General features: G+C 38.8%; 1 protein-coding gene across 6 annotated transcripts in view; it reads right to left on the reverse strand.

Annotated features, from left to right (window-relative positions):
* CNTNAP4 (contactin associated protein family member 4) overlaps positions 1-20,673 on the reverse strand; it is a 278,641-nt gene that overhangs the window by 167,060 nt on the left and 90,908 nt on the right. The gene's annotated exons all lie outside the window — the stretch shown is intronic.

Raw genomic sequence — 20,673 nt, forward strand, 5'->3', positions numbered from 1 at the left:
ATCAATATCCCTGGTGCTTTTGTGGTCACTGGTGGACATGTGCAGTGTCAAAAAGTTAAGTTGCTCATGGTACCTGTTTCCAATGGAGCAGAAACAAGATAATGCTCTGTTTTCGGTTCTCATCCCTACGCCAGTGTCCCTTTTGTGTTCTATTTACTGTCACACGTTCACAGTTTTGTACTTTTGCTGGTGATTCTGCTGTTTAAAATGACCTCCATGCATTAATGCTGAAGTGCCATCTAGTCTTAAGGGCAAGAAGGCTGCGATGTGCCTCACGGAGAAAATATGTGTGATCAATAAACTTCGTTCCGGCATGAGTTATACTGCTGTTGGCCATGAGTTCGATGTTAACGAATTGACAATACATGCATACCTCATTTCACTGCACTCCGCAGACAGCGTGTTTTTTACGAACGGAAGGGTCGTGGCAGACCTGCATCAAGCAAGCCATCCACGCCACTCTCCAACAGCATGTGCTCACGTCTTGTCTCTGTGTTACATTTTGGTCCCGCTCTCGATATTTCAAACTTCTTCCATTACTAGTATCTTTGTGATGGAGAGAATGAGATCAGGGATACTAATTACGGAAGGCTCAGAGGATAGCCTTTTTTAGCAGTAAAGTATATTTTAACTAAAGTACGTACATTGCTTTTCTTCCATTCCCTTTTTAAAATTTTTAAAATTAAAGTATAACCGATTTACAATGCTGTGTCAATTGTCCATGTTTTTTTAAGATGTAATGCTATTACACATTTAATATGCTATAGTAAGGTGTAAACAGTTTTATATGTCGGCAGAAATCAAAACATTCGTATGACTTGCTTTATTTCAGTATTTGCTTTATTGCGGTAGTCTGGAATGGAGCCTGCAATATCTCTGAAGTCTGTCTGTACACATGAGTGTCTTTAAGCAGAAACACACATAAAACAAGGTCATGCATTGATTGCTTATGAAAATGTGACCACAGGCTCACCGGAACCTAACCCTGTATTTCCCTCAGAAGCAACAGTTTAGTTTGGCTAATTCAGTGTTCACAGGTAGTTATATTTTATTATACAACTATCACAGATAATGAGAAGAAAATCCACTTATTGTAAAACTCTTACTCTTCCAGCCAACTGCTGGAAAATTCTGTAGTAAGCATCAAGGCAATTCAACAAAATGCATTAATATGTCATAAAAATTATCTTGAAAGACTTATAATTATATTCCTAACATAAAAGCGGTTTCATACTTTACAAGTTGCACCTGTCAGGTGTCAAAATAATTCACATGTATAGGTTCACTATATGTATGTCTTAAACTGTTTTTCTTAAAAAAAAAATTGCACCTTGTTGAGTAATGACTCTAAATGAAATCACTGACTTTTAAAATTTTAAATACACACTTCAAATGCAGCTTGTGTACGGAAATGTATGTTTTCCCCTGTTGTTCCCATTTTCCAATTTTACTTTATATTAGGTATTTTAAGAAGAAAAAAAATCAGCAGAACTATAAATACAGATGCTGATGAATCATCGTAAAAGAAAATCTTTTTTGAAACTGTGTTATCATGTGTGCTTTCTACCTTAGAAATTATTTTTTAAAAGCCTAGACAAATGTAGATTAGATGATTTCAAGGTTATGCTAAAGTTTGGGCTGACAGGACCCCTTCCGATCACCTTCCATGAGTGAAGGAATCTATCCCACTGTTGAGGGGAACCTGAAGAGGTTAATCCATTTATCAGCTCCTCACTGCTCCACCCACTACAGGCCCAGGAAAGTGAATGACGAGTCAGTCACAGTCAGAGCTGACACGTGGTCCCTGGACCCCAACATCACTTAGCCTGAGCGGTTGGGGCAGAGAAACGAGAGAAGACGTGGCCACCCTCCTATTTCCCCCTTTCCCCATTTCTCCCCTTTTTCTTCCCTGTGAGATCTGCCTTCCATTCCTTTTCTCAATTCTTTGGTAGCATCAAGTCTTCAACTCCTCCCTCCCCACGTCTGTGCCAGAATCCATCTCCCTTGGGTCTGGACCACTGCCTTTCATCCCCAGTGGAGACAATCAAATCCCACTTGGTCCCCATGGTGTCCATTACTGTCAGCCTTATTGGCAGTAAAATTATACTGTGTAAGAATGGGAACTTAAACCACTAAAAATATTAAGAGAGAAGCATATATCTGATATTAAAAATTTTATTATAGACATTTTCAAACATATACTCACGTAGGGAGAATAAAACAATAACGTCATCTACATCCAGTTTCAAAGACGGCTAACTCGTGGCCAGTTTTATTTCACCACCACTCATGTCCCCTTCCACTGTGTGACCCTGCCTACTAGATTATTTTAAATTCAGTCTCAGACAGCATATTACTGCATGCATACACATCTCAAAATATGTCTTTAAGGGATAAGGATTGTTATCCTTTTTAAATAAAGGTACCGTTAATTGCAACACCTAAAATGCTGACAGCCATTCTGAAATATCATCAGCATCCTGTGATGACGGCTTACCTCTTGAAAGTGCCTGTGCCTGTGTGTGCGTGTGTGTACAATACTGTTCAAACCAGAGTATCAAAAATTTCCACATGGTTGACGTCTCTCTTAAATGTCGTTTTACCCATGGATCGCCTCTCTTTTGTTTCCTCTCAATTTGTTATCAGAAACTGTCTTTGAGTTCGCAGTTGGCTGACTGCCTCTCTACGGTGTCATACGCCCTGCTCCTACCCAGTTTATACACTGGTACCCAGATACAGGGGCTTGATTTGACTTAGGTTTGCTTTTAGCCAAAAGCCTTCAAAAAACACGTGGTGTTCATCCATTAGGAAACGCATTACCCCTGGCTGTGGCTGTTTTTATGATTCTACTGATCAATGATATTCTCTGAGCACACTAGTTCATTAGAGGTTCTAAAAGACAATATTCCATCATCCCTTCCTCAACAGTCTAGAATACTTCCATAAAGACCAACTTCCTCTCATTAATACTTGCTTACCCTGAGATGCAGTTTAATCAGAGAAAGTACAACAATTCTGGTTATTCCTTTATCAACAAGTGTTCAGAATAGTGAGCTGATTCTCGAGCATCTTCCAATGATGATGAATAAGGAAAGTTTTGTATTCTTATGAATTAATGAATATGTAATCTACATGGTGTTTCAATACATTTCTGATATTATTCTTATTAATGTTCTAGTTGTTTCATTCGGCCAGTGAAATCCTTTCCACGTTGGCTCCCGCGTCTTTTTGACATGACCCCAGCAGTCTTTGGTAAAAATCCTAGTTTTCTGCTACTCTAAGATATTCCATATTTATCTTGTATATTTCATGCTTCCGATGTGGAATTGGTTATTTTTCACAAAGTCCTAAGTCCTTTTAGAGTAAAGTGATCATGCAGGCCCACGATCTAGGTGCTAGGTGAGATCACTGCCCTAAGTTGGTCACACCTTCTTGAAGACAGAACCGGAAATAGTTCTATTTCCCTTAAGAGAAAATATATCTGAAGTTCATACTGATATAGCAAATTCAAATTCAGAATTGCAGGATATTTACTTCTTCAATTTTATATTTGTTTCTCTTACAATGAAATCATGATTTCTAATGATAATGAATAGGACCACTTCAGGATACAATATTTTAAATAAAATATAATGATTATCATTAACAAAATGTGATTACTGAAAGCATTTTAAGATTTTTTGGTCAATAGATGCTAAAACAATAAGAATACGTAAGTGCAATGTTTTTAGGTCGCTTAAAATTATTCTTTTCTGCACGTATGCCTTTAACAACACACAGGTTTATTTGTTTTGTTATTTTTGATCTTTAGAAATAGCTTCCTATATTTTAATAATATTGGTGTACAACTACTAATCTGTATATATCGCATTATAGTCAAATCTAAAAAATAAGATCTACCCAGAAAAGTCTAGTCTCCATCCCTATTCCACCCCTCCACCTATAAGTCATCACAGAGATAACTTTTTTTAAATTGGTCTTGCTCATCCTCCCATTTACTTAAAAAAATTAGCAAATATGTAATTATAAGCGTATATTTTCGTTTCCTTTATTTAAATAAATGGCAGTAATCTCCCCATGTTCTTCACCTGTCTTTGTCGAGGTAATGGAACAAATATGAGGGAGAAAGGTAGACCACATGCTCATCTTCTTAAATGGTCCTCACCCTTGAATGGTTATCCAGGCGAAGGTGATGCTGCCATGAAGGAAGGGTTAAGTAGATCCAGGCCATGCTACAGGAAATTTGGGGGCCTTTTCCAGCCCAGCTCCTCAAGTACCAATGACCACCTGCATCCTCCTTCCATTCGTATGACGTCAGAATGGTTACTCTGACTTCTTATGGAGAGAGCTATACATCTCTCAGTCACTGCTGGGAAAAGACCTGGGTGAAGGACAAGGAAGTTATTGTATCTTTTCCCATGTGTCAGCTTGGGGAAATTACTCCAAAGACACGTGAGTGGCCTCTGAATAAATCTCTCCAGGGATCACTGAGTTTTGGAGAATGTCAACTTAAAAAAAAAAAAAAAAAAGGTTCCTTCATTAAAGTTATTAGATTTTAAAATTTAGCCCATCCAATGAGATGCATTTTAGTGAAGCTAAGGTGGAAGTATTGCTAAGTTCCTGAGAAAGCTTTAGGAAAAAGTAACTATGGGTAAATGACAACAGGTAATAGAGAAAAGCAGTTATAAGGTATGGGGGAAAGCTTGGCCCCAGCACAGTCAGAGAGGAGAATAACAGAAGATAAGGTCAAGGGATGGCCAACAACAGTATTGTAAAAATTATAGTGGTAGACATCTAACTAAAACATAAGTAACTGAGTTCACAATGGGTCATGATTTTTTTCTGGGCATTCTAAGGTGCACATATTGATGCTTGTGGGGTTGAAGAAGCATCCTATGTATCGGTCTTCCTGAGCATACACTGGCTCTATCCTCGGTAACTGCTGTATCATCAGAACTTTTAAATATTTATGGGTGATTCAAGTACACATTGTTCTCTGCCAAGCATTGTCTAGTGCAATGAACAAAGCTCCTCAGCTATATTGAAGTAGAATCTCTAATAACAAATAAGCAATTGATGAAAGTTTTTAAGGAAAAAAAGGTCCCCTAATTCATTTTCAGAGTCATCTCTTAGTCCTGCTGTTGTTACACCTTGCTTAAGACTATTCACATAATTGTTTGCACTGAAAAATGGGGGAGAAGCAGAAAAAAAAAATAGAGAAGACAAAAAGCACAGCAGTGTTTCCCTTTAAAATATAGCCATACTAATTTCAAAGTAATCTTGCAATCTGAAGAAACTTAGTTTCTAAAGTACTTTTCATCAGTGAGACTGGGACCAGTTACGTGATGACAGAGAAGGGCAGAGTTTGTCAGAAGCTGCAACTCCCAGTTCTGTATGTCCATGCCAGAAATAGCAATTATATGTATCTGTCACCACCCTCACCCCCACTGCTTTCATTTCAGGTGCCACAAACCCTTTAGATATTATATCTTATTCAAATTAAAAGAAATAATACTGTATGTCATCTAGTCTGAAATATAGGGTCATCTTCAACACATTTGCCAGCAAAAAATAATGGACCTAGACTGTCTTGAGAAACTGCAGCAAACCTGAGTTTCAGCGGATAGAGTACTTTTCTCAAAAAAATATGTATAACGTTCACTATGAAATCCTGGCTTCCCACATGAAGTACCTGTGCAAATGTCATTAAGCGAGATAGACACATATATACTGATAGCCAAGGACTTCACACCCTGAGGTCATCAAGATATACACCCTTTTATAGATGTTAAACGTATCTTTTAAAATCTGAACTTAAGCATAGAGAAATCCTTCACATATCATTAACCCAAGTACAGTCCAGGAAGCTAGACTATTACACATCTATGAATCAATTTAGAGAAGCGATGAGAACCATTGTCCTGGTCAGAACCAGCTAAGATCAGTCAGCACTGATTGAAACTGATGTGTGTGCACCTGACTACTCAATCAGAAGTAGAATATGTGAAGTCACTCAAAAGAGAATGTCACAGCGTGGTTAATCTCCAGGGCCACTGAGAGGCAAGGCATGGTGAATAGATGCATCTCACATGAATGATAAAACAGCATCTGAGTAATTACGGTGTGACCTCTGGCTGCCATGCAGAAGGCAGAATGGCAATAATAAGACAAAACCAGGAAGAGAAAGAGTGACATATTTTGGAACTGACTCAGCTAAAATCAGAAATGGAGAAAGTAAAACCAAGGCCAACTCCAAAGAAAACAAGCGTTCCTGTTAATTTCATTCATTTTCAGGCTCTGTGAAATTCCTTGGGATGCCTTCCACAGTCAAGCCCCAAAATCATGAGCCCTTGGCATTCCCTTCTCCCATTTCCCATGTCTTTCTGTGAACTGGTATAATTTGTTAAGGACCAGAACTAGGGCTCAGATTTAATGAGATCCTGTAACTGCCAAGGAACGGTGCGGAGTGAAAGGCATCTGTGATGACTAACTTTATGAGTTAGCTTGACTGGGCTGAGGGATGCCCAGATAACTGGTAAAACATTATTTCTGGGTGTGTCCGTGGGGGTGCTTCCAAAAGAGATTAGCATAGCCCGTGAAATCCAAATTAGCACTTATGAAACTGAAAGTGAATTTTGCTCATTTTTCCCAAATGCTACATGTTCATGGAGCCAGGAAGTATTTTATGCATCTTCTGTCAATTCCGTATGATTTTTCTTTCTTCCTCATAAAAAGAAGCCAGTAAAAGAAAAAAAGAGAGAGAGGGAGAGAGAAAATTCATTTCTCCTTCTTTATGAATGTCAGCTGGTTATAGCCAATTCTGGCCCCCTCAGCCTGGCTCCTGCCCCAAACTTCAGGTCACTTCCTCATCTTCGCTGCAATCTTCTCACAAAATTCTCTACTTCAAAACCCTTTGGATGACACATAAAACATCCTGGACTTAAATGACCTTCACTTGCTATTTCCACATCTTGGTCCTTAACTATTTCCTGTGACTGCACCATCTTTGAAATTGTAAAAGCTTAAAGTCTACTCTTTGATCCCAGACCACTAGATCTTTCCAACTCTCTCAATCCCATTTACTCACTGATGTGCTTTTCAGCCTCAAAACGCCACTGTCTCTTTGACACCTTCTATCTCTGTGAGTTAATTTTATGTGTCAACCTAACATTTGGTCCAACATGTTTCTAGATGTTTCTGCGAAGGTATATTTAAAACGGGGTCAACACTTAAGTCAGGAGACTTTTGCATAAAGCAGATTATGTTCCATAATGTGGGTGGGCCTCATCCAATCAGTTGAAGGTCTTAGTAGACAAAAGACTGACCTTCCTAGAAGAGGAAATTCTGCCAGCAGACTGCTTAAGACTTGAACTGCAATCTTCCTGTGGGTCTCCAGCATGCCAGCCTCCCTTGCAGATTTTAGATTAGCCAACCTCCACAATCACACAAGCTGATTCCTTAAAATAAATCTACATACATCTCAATGGTTCTACTTCTCTGGAGAACACTGACTAACACAGTCCTTCCATCAGTACCTCCCCCTGCCTTGCCTTCACTTCCTTCCCTACCTGGTGCTAACTCTGTGACACTTCTTCCTCGATGCTCCTGCCAGCCCGTATATGTCTTTGTCCTAGACACGTCCTCCCACCAAAGCATCCCCCTAGATTCCAACCCTGGGTCAAAGAATCTCTGCCCTCTGCCCCTGCACATGGGCAGCTGCCCATAGGTGGAGAAAACCATATGACAGAGCACATGGGTGCCCCCTGTATGGTCTGCAGGCTACGCTGGGCTCTCAGTGCTATGTGGGGATTCTTTCCCTGGTCAGCACCACTCTCACTTCTCCTTCCTTATTCTCAGTAAACACAGGATCTTTCTGTCCATTGAGGGCCTCTCAATGGACTGAAGTTCAACCCATCTTTCCTTTTTCTCTTCTTCCTTGATTAGAACACATCTCTCTTCAAAACCAGCTGTGATCTAGATCCCCCTGCTCCATCAATTACCCTCTGGAATCACCATCATGTTCATCCTCTGGATTTCCAATGGCTTTCGCTCAAGTTCTAACCAAGTTCAAGTCTCTCCACTAACGAATCCTCTATCTTCCATGCATTGCTCTACCTGTCCCTTGACTCTTGTTCCATTTCCCTTTTCTACACAGCCAAACTACTGGGAATAGCATTTGCCATTTTATCTCCCCTCCTCCTTACCAAAGTGCTTCCTTTCCAGAAACCACTGAATTCAGCCAGGCGTTTACTTTCACCTCTTAGCTGAACTGGTGATTACCTCAGATCTATTGCTAATTCTGTGTGAGTTTGTTTGTTTTTTTTTTTTTTTCATTTAATTCTGCAAAAGTCCCCTCCTTCCTTCCTTTTTCCTTCCTCTCTTCTTTCCCTCTGTCCTCCCTCCCTCCTTCCCTCATACAAATTCTTTAAGGTGTGTGTTGCAGCTGTGCCCCTTTTGCATAGGGGGTAAAAGCAACTTGTCCAAAATCACACAGCTTGTAAGAGATGGAGCCCACATCTGAAGGCATGCAATTTGATAAGAGAGATGGCATTTTTAATCGCCATCCATAGCCTCTCACCTCTTCTCCCTTTTGCATGTTATACCTCTGGCACTTTGGATTGGACTTGATGTGCTAGTCCAGCTCTTGGCTCAGACTAGAGAAATAGGGCCATGGTTTTTCCAAAAAGCCACCCTAGTCACGCATATAGAAATTGAGTCACTGTGCTGATGGCGTTTGCTATCGTTGCCCCATATTATCAGATCTAATTATATTTATTGTTTCCCCAGAGCCTGGGGATGGTGAGTTTCAGTGGAGGAGAGGAGAGAAAAGGATGATTCACAGGGACTTTCCCAGAAGAGTCCCAGAAAGAGTCCCTAAGCCTAACCCTAACCCTAACCCTAATGAAACCATAATGTTCTATGGTTCTGTGAATATTAAAAGACATATAGAGTCCCACATGGCAAAAGATTCCAGTGCAAAAAGCCCTATGCACCATTCTAAGTAGAGTGTAATAGGAGGAATTTACTTCATGAATCTATGCATAATTCTAATCACACAAATTATAGTTCCTTGTTGGTGAAAATGTCTTTTAAAAATTTGGGGTTAAAAGATCCGGCATTGCCACAGCTATGGCATAGGTCACAACTGTGGCTCAGATCTCACCCGTGGCCTGGCAACTCCACATGATGCAGGGAGGCCAAAAGAGGGGGAAAAAGAAAAGTGTGTTCTAAACAAATGTATATGTTATTCAGCTCAGATGGAATAAACACCCAAAGGCTAAGAATTTAAAAGTACAAACTCAGAAAGTGAGAGAAGCCCATATGGAAATTCAATGTTTGTGTGCTCATTATCCAAATGGTTTGATTTTATAAAAAAAAAAAAGAGATTAAACAGACTAATTTCTTTCTAACGTAGAGAAATTTTTATATTTACTTGCCATCACTGACATGCAAATTTTTAAAGAAAGCATAAGTATCACTGTGAGCTTAATTAATTCATGTATGTATTCTAAGGATCAAAAATCTATTTCCAAAGTGACATATTAAAAGAGAATTTTTTTTTACCTTTTCTAAACTTCAGAGTGTAAAAATGGAACTGCCATAACCGTAATAGCTTTGTAGCTCTTGGGACAATTTTCTGCAACTTTCCACAAACTTGCTAAGATAAATATAAGTTTTTTTGTCCTGAAACTGATATTCCCCAGCCCACCCCCAATTCATGATGACTCTGACATATTGTAATAAAGCCATTGCTCCCTGTGGTTCTTTTTTCACTGCTCCAGCAATTTTTCTCTTCTCTCTCTCTCTTATTGAAAAAGAACCCTATTATTAAGTACTTAAAATGTTCAAGGCTCCAAAAGGAAGACAACCTTTCAGTGTGAGAGATTAATAATAACAATAAGAAGCACAGAAGGGAAGATCGGAGTTCAAAGCCAAATAAAATTTTCATTTGCAGAATACAAATCAAATATGATTTCTTTTGAACTGTATCGCTCTGATTTACAGACATAGCTCTGCAGAATATTTCCTAGTCTTTCTGCATCCTGTTTTCCCCCTTTCATCCTCATGACTACTTCTGGACAAACAACCTAACACTTTTTTAAAGCATAGCTTTTCTAAATCAACCAAAGGATTGTTCTTGGTGAACATTTCTGAAAGGGGCAAGAGGCAAATAATACTATAAAGGGAAAGTTTTAGACAAGACCAGCTCTCGGGCAGGACTCCTAAGGGCAACTGGAAATATGGATGGATAGAGCCATCTGGTTCAATCCCCGGTTCTCAAAAGGAAGAGTTCTTCTTCTACATATTTATACAAAATAGCAAACAGACACCCTCACCTCAGTACACACACAGACCTCTGCATGGTAAACCAGAAGGCATATCACCCAGTAATTGTATTTTGGATTTGAAGTAAGTAATCACAAAAGTGTTTCCTTTTGCGACGATGCTTTTATTAATCTCTATTCTAAACCCCAGCAGCAAAAAAGCATGGTGTTCCTATCTGCAGTCATGTTTACTGTCTCCTCGGCATAGTTCCCCTCCCCCGGGAATTCACAGCCTTAATTATGAAATGGTTATACTTTTCAGGAAATACAGCAGCTTTAGTCTGCATTTTAGCCAGTCACATTTGGGTATTTATTTACGTTACGTGTATCATTTGGAATAAAGCAAAACATTTAAGGAGAGTGGAAGAGAATGAAAACCATATGAATGAGTCTGCAGTTCACCCAGAGAAGGTCAGACAAATCACCCAAAGTAATCCAGAAAGTCTCCCTGGAAATAACACTATGGAAGATGTCATGGCAAGGAAGACTCCAGAGATGATGGGGAAGGGATGGGGCAGGTTGGACTAGAGAGTAAGGGGCTGGAAGCCCCTAAGTTGGGAGGGATGAAGCCGATCTTAGATAAGTGAAGAACATGACCCAACAGAGAAGAGTGAAAGTACAACAAACCTTGGTGAACGGCCTAGGAGCAGCAATTAAGTCTCTGAGACTGGAGCTGCGGTTCATGAGGAAGCCACCAATGAAATGTGTCGGATCTGGAGTTGGACAGGGCCATCAGGTCTGCCAGCCAAGTAGAAACATTTCAATAAAATAGGGGTGTGCCTATTTTAGTTCCACAAATGTGTGTAGCAGCCCCATCCCAGATGCAACAACAAATGTGTATTAATCCATAGATACACTCCGCAGTGAGACCTAGGCACTCATTTGCAAAATGCTTGTAGAGAAACAGAGCAATGCTAACGTTCCCACACAGAAAGTCAGTCTAAACTCTGAACTTCGATGCCTATTTTGATAAGCAGCAGAGGATCAAATTCATAATGTATTATTTTTGTTCTCAGGCGTTAGGAGAAGATGACATAAACCAATGATGATTAACCTTCATCATGAATACCTTTCTTTCAGTATGTTTTGAGCTACTGTCTTTCCTAGCTTTGACTATTCATCTTTATTGGCAGAAGGGAAGACAGCTACGTGTAAACATTTTATGAATGTTTTATAAAAACATTTTATAAAACATGAACTCAGGTGGGAACTTGCTATCTTCATCTCAATTTCTTCAAGATCAAAATATTATTGATCTACTTCCTTTATGGGTTGATGGGAAAGCTTGCAATTTGGGAGTTTATCAGATACCTGGATAGATATAAAGCATTAGCCAACACTATTTTGGAGACTCTTTCCTTGATACACCAAAAACATTCATTCCCTTCAAGGGTTTGTACCTATTTATTCTCCTACCAACAGAGTTGGGGAGCACCCTTTCCCTGTACTCCAAGTCGATGCTTCTTGTGTCTTCTTCTATTTTCTTCTTTTTACGACTGCACCTGCAGCATATGGAAGTTCCCAGGATAGGGGTCGAATCGGAGCTGCAGCTGAGGCCTACGCCACAGCCACTTCAATACCAGATCTGAGCAGCATCTGCAGCCTACACTGTAGCTTGAGGCAATGTTGGATCCTTCACCCACTGAGCAAGGCCAGGGATCAACCCACATGCTTATGGACTCTATGTCAAGTTCTTAACCCACTGAGCCACAATGGGAACTCCTGATTGTCGTGTCTTAAACCATTTGCGATCTCCTTTAAAATGTTGATTTCATACACATGATACTTGTACAGCATACATGATACTTATTCCAGATTCTGGGGGGAAAAATCTTGCCCCATCTAGGTAGGTGGCCTGAGAAAATAACCTCATCATCCCCAGTTTTCTTACATACACACTGGCCTATTATCACAGTACCTAACTCACTGGGTTGTTAAGATTAACTGAATAAATAGTACATACAAATATATTAAATATACATGTGTTTGATATATAGTATGTGTGAAAATATATACATAAGTATATTGTGACATGTAAACAATTCCCTGGAATATACAAAGTATTTAATAAGTCTTCTCTGTTCTTGTTTTTTAAATGCTTTTCTTTAAAATTCATTTTTAACTTATCCTTGTGTGACACAGTAATATCCATAGTACCATGGGTTTGATGGAGCAATTTAGAATTGTTTACGAAAGGTCATTACATTAAATGCACAACTATTAAAATTAAAAATGATACTATGTTGTTATATACCACATTTTAGAAAATAATGTTTTAAATACCACCGTTGTTCCAAAATTCCCATTTCTTTCGATCTTTTAGGAAGTGTTACCTGACGCCTGTTTTAATTTGCATTTCTTCAATATTAAATGAGGTTAAAGACACTTTTACATATATTTAGGTAGGTATGTATGCATATACACTGTTTTCCTTCCTATGAACTGCATGTTTATATTTTGCCTACTTTTTTAAAAAAACAAAGCTTCTTTTGTTATTCATTTTAAAGACTGTTTTGTGCCTGTCCTAACAGAATTTTCTGTGATGATGGATAGATTCTCTATCCGCGCTAATAAACACTGGCTGAAAACAGCTATTGAGCACTTAAACTATGACTCGTACGACTGAAAAGCTTTATTGTTAATCTATTTTATTTAACTAATTTAAAACTAGATAACCCTATATAGCTAGTGGCTACCATACTGAACAGCATAGCCTTAAGTACTAAAGAAATTGGCTCTTTCTCATTGGAAGGACTGAGTTCACATCGGCTTTAAAGCTTTTCTTTAACCTAATATTGAAACGTATACTCAAGAAATACACAGAAGTACACTGGATCTAAGATGAATCAGCATCCTTCTGATCATGTTTTGTGCTAAACAAAGAGTATGGACTTGATTGTCAAGTGTACTGCGTAATCCAATGGTTCCCATACTTTGCAGCATATTGGAATCTCCTGGTACTAGTTTTTTTTTTGTTAAACCCCGATGCCTGGGCTCCTGCGCTCAAACATTATTTAATTGGCATGGATGCTATCCGGGCATCAGAATTCAAATGGGAAGTAAATTTGGGCACCACAGGCGTAACGTGTAATCAGTGAGTAACCCGGGATTGGTGAGACGCAGGTACACCAGGAAACGAGGCTGGCGTGTGTCTCGGAGGAGTTGGACCACGAGCGACAGCACAGCAGGCACAAGTGAGTGGAGCACATCTGCAGATGAATGTTCAATCATACCGGTCGGAATATCAATCCTAACCCAAGGCCTCTGCTGCTGGTGAGTAAAGGTGGGCACTGCGACCCTGGAGGGCTAGAAATACTCTCCAACATTTATAAAGTTTCTTTTCATTTTCTTTATGCTATTTTTCATGTGGTTTTTAAAATATTAGCTATTTTTTAAAATCATTTCCTCTGTAGCATCTGGGTTTGGTTCTATGCTTAGAAAGATGTGCCCCCTTTCAATATTATATGTGTATCTATACTCTGTCCTTTTAATACTTTTTCCCTGTGTCTGTATTGTTTTAAAATATTCAATTCATCTGGAATCCATTTTGATATAAAAATGTTATTTTTCTTCTAGAAGCTATAGCTTACCAAGTTTCATACTAACTAATTTACATTCCTCACATATTTTCAATGCTATATCTATCTTAGGCAAATCCCTAAATGTATTTGGATGTAGTGATGGATGTCCTATTTTGTGTTCCACTATGTTCCAATGGACCAGTTATCGGTGTGTTTTAATTTACTAAGAGATTTGTAAATTTTTCCTAACATGTAGATTCTCTTTACTACTGTTATTTTTGCTAACTTATCTATTTTCTCATATTCACTGTTTCTATATGAAATTCAGAATGATTTAACTTTTCTGAGTTATTTTAGGTAGAATGAATAGCTTTCTAATTGTTTTCTCTTTCAAACAGCTAAGTCCTCACATTTAATCGTCTTCTTTCATGTCCTTTAGTAATACTCTAAATATTATTTTCATGTATCTCTTACCATTTATTTTAAGTTTTTTCCTTGCTATTTACTCCTTTTTGGTTCTATTACCAGTGGAGGAGACAATCTTTTTACATTGTATACCTAGTTGTTTTTGTGCAGGAAGATAAATTCCTGGGTTTAAAAATTAATTTTATTGTTAGGCACAAAATTCACTGAATTAATTTTTTTAAAAATAGTCCGTTGATTCACTAAGATTTTTTAGGGATATATTTTATCACTGCCAAATCCTATCTCCTTTCTAGCTTTGCATATCTTGCTATCCTCTTCTCTGATTGAATTCTGCTTGATACGTTTGGAAATTAAAAATGCAAAATAGGACAGAGAGACTCATCCATTAGTCTTTTAGAAGACCTTGCTATCTGGGTCTTTAAGAACAGTAAGAAAATATTTCAAAAGGACAGAACTGCTTCCGAGAGACGAGATCTCCAAATGGAGTCTCCTGGGACAGGGGAATGAGAGAAGCCAGAAGGAGACATCTAGAACAACCAGCAAGAAAGGAAGGAGAAAAAAGGGTGATGTTTTGTCACTGACTGTCACATGGTAAATTGCGAGATACAGGTTGCAAAATGTTTTTAAAACGTGCCATCCTCTGCTGTAGAGCATAGAGAACTCTACCCCGTATTCTGTGATCATCTACGTGGGAAAAGACTCTGAAAGAGAATGGATGTGTGTACATGGATAACTGAATCCCTTGGTTGTACAGCAGAAAGTATCACAACATTGTACATCAACTCCACTTCCATAAAACTTTTAAAAAGGAGACGTTCCCATCATGGCACAGTGGAAACAAATCTGACTAGCATCCACGAGGACAGAGGTTCGATCCCTGGCCTCCCTCAGTGGGTTAAGGATCTGGCGTTGCCATGAGCTGTGGTGTAGGTCACAAACGTGGCTTGGATCTGACATTGCTGGGGCTGTGGTATAGGCCAGAAGCTACCGCTCCAAATCGACCCCTAGCTTGGGAACCTCCATATGCCACAGGTACAGCCCTAAAAAGACAGAAAAACAAAAACAAAAACAAAAACACATGCCTTCCCCTGGGTGATGATTTGAGAATAATCTGAATGTGAGTGTACACACTACAGAGGGCAGCCGATCAAACCTCCTGCTGACTCTAACCACTCTCTTCAAATTATGTGCATGTGGCTTTCTCAGGGGCAGATCAGTTGGAAGAATGTGAAGCAACATCACCATGAGTGACCACCGTTCATAGGACCTCATGTATATTTTTGGTATAGCACATATTGAGATGAAGTTCCAATATATGTGCAGACAAAGAAATTTCTGAGAAGGAACTGACATAACATGCAAGAGAATGGGCACAGCTGCAACAAGATGGAATAAAGCCTGCTGCTGGGTAGAGAAGGTGCCCAGCAACCCACCTGTTCCGATTCATGGCTGCTGCCATATCAAAAACCCCAGGGCAGCCACCTTTAACCCTGCACTCCAGATTAATCATTTTCAAACGGGTGGAGACCTCCCAAGGAAATAGAAAGGGAAATAGGAGATTCCCAGAGGTTACAGACTAATAATGTAGGTCTTCAATAAAAACATCATTTTGGCACTCAGGCAGAGGCTGTGTTGAAAGGCAGGAGCAGCTGAAGGCACTCTAGGCATCTGCCCAAGTCCTGAGCCAAGGGCTGCAAGGCGTGAAGCTCAAGGGGTTGACATGTTGATACACATCATCAGCGCTGTGATACTTCCTATCACCACACGTGGCTTTCGTAGGCTCAGGTCCTTAGAATAAGAGCTCAAGGTGGGGAAAGGTCTAGGAAAGAGGTGCCTCACAAGGCAGGGAGTCCACCAGGCTGACTGCACACTCCCGCTTGTATTTCTGCCTCCTTGCACTTTCTACGGAATGCCCCCATCACTTGTTTACTTGACCGGAGATGGATACAGGTTAAGATCTTTGTAGGTGGCGTTTCTGCGCTGTCTGGCTCAGAGAGTTGACAACTCAATCACGCACAGTGCTAATAATGCCATGACTATTTTGTAACAGAGAACATGTCTAATTGATGACACGTGTCACAGGGGCTCCATGCCTTTCACCCGCCAAACCCAGAACATTTGACACTTCTAATCAAAAAAACAGTTATTCTAACTTTAGAAATATGCTCATATGAAATTACAGGTTTTTCGTTTGAAAAACCAGATACAACGGAAATTCAAAGAAAAATAAGCTATTGTGCCTAACAATCAAATTTTCTTAAATAAGTCATAAAATTAGTACCATCCCATTCCTTGCCCTTTTTATACTTTGCTGCACGGCAAAAAGATGCTTGAGCGACTTCGCATAATTCGGCTGTAAAGTTCCTACACATGGTGATCTTCTTAAAGTAATTTCTAAGATGTTAGTTTCATGAAATTTCGGCAATTGTTCTTAGATGAGTGAAAATTATACCTTACGTTTCCTTTTCCAATCATTTACAATAAACTGGCTGAAAAGTCTTTTGATCGTAGATGTTCAGGAAGTTTATTTTGTCTTCAATTTGAGAGGAGCAATTTTAGCAGCTTGCATTTTTCTAATCTTTTTGGAAAATATTTATATGCCATCCAGTAGAGTACTTTGTATAAATTACATTTATGAGCAGTGGATGATAAATTTTATTCTAAAGAATAATGTTTTTAAATATCATATATCTGTCAAGTTTTCAGTTCTATTAAATATATGCGTGACTGCATAGATAACAAATAAAAATAGTTTGCCTTTCTTTTTAAACATTATTTGTAAGAAGCAGCAGGGCATCTGATCAGTTCTTTCAGGTACACACATGGCAGTATGCCTTCTAGTGCTTGAGGAAGGACAAAATAAGGCAGAATGAGGTATCCTCACTGCTGCAATTCCATCCATGTTGATGGGTTTTATTTTATTCATTTCTAAACTTGAAACAACTGCCTTTTCTTCCTCTTTCCATCACATACTCATATAATGCCTTATGTGTTTCCGAACTCGCTTTTGTAGATTTATTTGTCTCATCTGGAGCAGACTGTGAAGATCTTAAAGAAAATTGGCCTGTTTTGTATAATTTGGATACATCCCATAATATCTAGAAAAACTGGGGCCAAAAAAAAAAATAGCAAAGGAAAGGAACAGAAGTTAGGAAGAACGTATTTGTAAAATGTGAATGCATGCGGCAAGGGTTTAAATTCCTAACTATTTACATCAATTAAAAAATTGCATAAACCAACTGCACCTAATCAAACTGACAAGCTTTTGCACAGCAAAGGACACCAAAAAGAAAACAAAAAGACAACTTATAGAATGGGAGAAAATACTTTCAAATGATGCAACTGACAAGGGCTTAATCTCGAGAATATACAAGCAACTTATACAACTCCACAGCAAAAAAGCCAATAACCCAATGGGAAAATGGGCAAAAGACCTGAGTAGACATTTCTCCAAGGAAGATATACAGATGGCCAACAAGCACATGAAAAAATGTTCAGCATCCCTGATTATTAGAGAAATGCAAATCAAAACTACCACAAGATACCACCTCACACCACTCAGAATGGCCATCATTAATAAGTCCACAAATAATAAATGCTGGAGGGGGTGTGGAGAAAAGGGAACCATGCACTGTTCATAGAAATGTAAGCTGGTTACAACCATTATGGAGAACAGTATGGAGGTACCTTAGAAAACTATACATAGAACTACCATATGACCTAACAATCCCACTCTTGGGCATATACCTGGACAAAACTTTCCTTAAAAAAGACACATGCATCCACATGTTCATTACTGCAGCACTATTCACAATTGCCAAGACATGGAAATAACCTAAATGTCCATTGACAGATGATTGGATTAGGAAGATGCAGCATATAGACACAATGGAATACTACTCAGCCATAAAAAAGAACAAAATAATGCCATTTGCAGCAACATGGATGGAACTAGAGACTCTCATCCTGAGTGAAGTAAGTCAGAAAGAGAAAGACAAATACCATATGGTATCACTTATATCTGGAATCTAATATATGGCACACAGGAACCTTTCCACAGAAAAGAAAATCATGGACTTGAAGAACAGATGTGTGGTTGCCTGGGGTGAGGGGAAGGGAGTGGGATGGATTGGGTGCTTGGGGTTAATAGATGCAGACTATTACCTTTGGAATGGATTAGCAATGAGATCCTGCTGTGCAGCACTGGGAACTATGTCTGGTCACTTATGATGGAGCATGATAATGTGAGAAAAAAGAATGTATACATGTATGTGTAACTGGGTCACCACGCTGTAAGGTAGAAAAAAAAATAACGTATTGTGGAAATAAAAAAAAATTTTTTTAATTGGTCTTTGGCAAAAAAACAGAAAAACAAACTTGAAGTGAGCTGTTACTCTAGGTGAAAAATGTCAGGGGCCAAGGCATGATTCACCATGTTTCATTTTTCCCACATTGGCAACTGTAGATTCACAGAGAGGGGGCTTCCCTCAGAAGGCAAGCTGAATAATTGTGACACTGTGTGTGTGTGCATGTGTATGTGTGTACACATATATCGCTAAGCTTTTAAGAGTTTACATACACCATAACTTTACCCATTTCTTTTGTGGTCATGGCACTAGAGGCACCGATGTCAATTCTGATCTTGATATTCAGAGTTAACCACCTACTTTCTTTACCACATCCAAAATTATAGTCCAGTCCTCCCCAAACTACTCAGTCCACCCTGACCACAGTCTCACCGGTAATTACATGGGAAACTGTATCTCTGGGTCTCTCCAATAGCCATGCTTTTGTTCACAATTTTCCAGCTTCATGGAATAACTTCCTTCCTGTCATAACCTAAGCTTTAATGTTTTTTTTCAATACCCACACAAGCCCTGCTTTTTTGACAAATTTAGCCTATGGTGACTGCCATATTTTGTCAATTTCCAAAGCTCTATGAGTCTGCACCACACACTTGTGGGCTCCTCTGAATCCATCTTTTGTTTGTTCTGATGCACTTTATCTTTTCAACAACATTAACACGAGCTCTTTCAATACAAAATTTCATACATTAGATACAGATTACGAGATTAATGTATTCAGATCTATTCATTCCTTGATGTATTTTTCACTGATTCACTCAACAAGTCATGTGTCACACTGGATGCTGGATGCTAGAAATTCAAAGATGAGGAAGATAAACCATCTCCCATTAAAAAAAAAGTTCAAAATTGTATAGGAGAGAGAGAAATAGAGCATGCTATTTCTCAGTACATAAACTGATATAAATGTACTGAAAGGAGTTGATGGATGCAGGAAGGGGTCACTTCTAGTTGCTGTGATCATAAAAGTATCCAACAAGAAAGTGCATTTCATTTATGGGTTCATTCCCTCATTCATTCATTCACCAAACATTTAGTGTTTACCTGCAACATACATGGTACTCTTAAGATTGGGGATGAATAATTGGTAGGCAGAGCCTCTATTTCCAGGGTGCTCACTCACATTCAAGAGGGGAAAACAGTGATTAAAACAACAAATTATAGCATAGCCTAAAAAATAGTATTACCTTGACAGGTAATTGTCACAGATGCCTGTGAAGATCTGTCTTCGCATTGATTGGTTTGGATTATTTAAGGGTATCATTCACGTCATTATTGCACCTGAGCACCTCCCTTCTAATAAGTAAGCAAAAAAGGCAACTACCACTGTCTAGGTTTGGCTTTACTCAACCTTTATTCATTAAAAAAAGTCATTTTCGTGGATAATCTATCATTTTTAAAAATGTCAGAAATATACACCTTACTTCAACACAGCTAAATATTAGCATGAACCGGCCACTACCTCTCTAGCTTAAAATTCACGCTCATTTAGAGAAAAGAGTAAAAGATCATCCAAACACCTAGTTAAAATAAATACCTCATTAAGCTTTCACTGCTATGGGTTTCTAACTTGCGTTTATTTTATCCCTAGTTTGAATAGTTTTCATGGAATTAATTCAACCACAACATCCAATTTTTCTTGCTGTTATATAGAACTTCAACTTGCTTTGGATTTTAAGGCAGCTTTTCCTAAAAATGCATATAGAAAACTTCTTCCAGCCTGGCTATTGTTCTCTCTGGAGAAAGAGCAGGGCCACGTCTTCTCAATTTAATTGACATCGATAAACACACACACTGAATGGCCACCGAGTGCTTTAGAGATGCAAAGGTGAGTAAACCACAGTCCATTTCTTCAATGGGTTTATAATGTATCATGGAGCTCTAGGAAGTTTCAAAAGAGAAGCCACTGACTGATCAAAGAAAATTATCATTATGTGCCCAAATAGGCTTCCAAATTATCTGTGTGCTAAGAAGGATGCTTCATTAAGTTACTCATTTTCTCTGGTTCCAGCAGCTCAGTCAGAGGAAAATTAAAAA

Source organism: Phacochoerus africanus, chromosome 8 (assembly GCF_016906955.1).
Source record: "Phacochoerus africanus isolate WHEZ1 chromosome 8, ROS_Pafr_v1, whole genome shotgun sequence".
Lineage (NCBI taxonomy): Eukaryota > Metazoa > Chordata > Mammalia > Artiodactyla > Suidae > Phacochoerus > Phacochoerus africanus.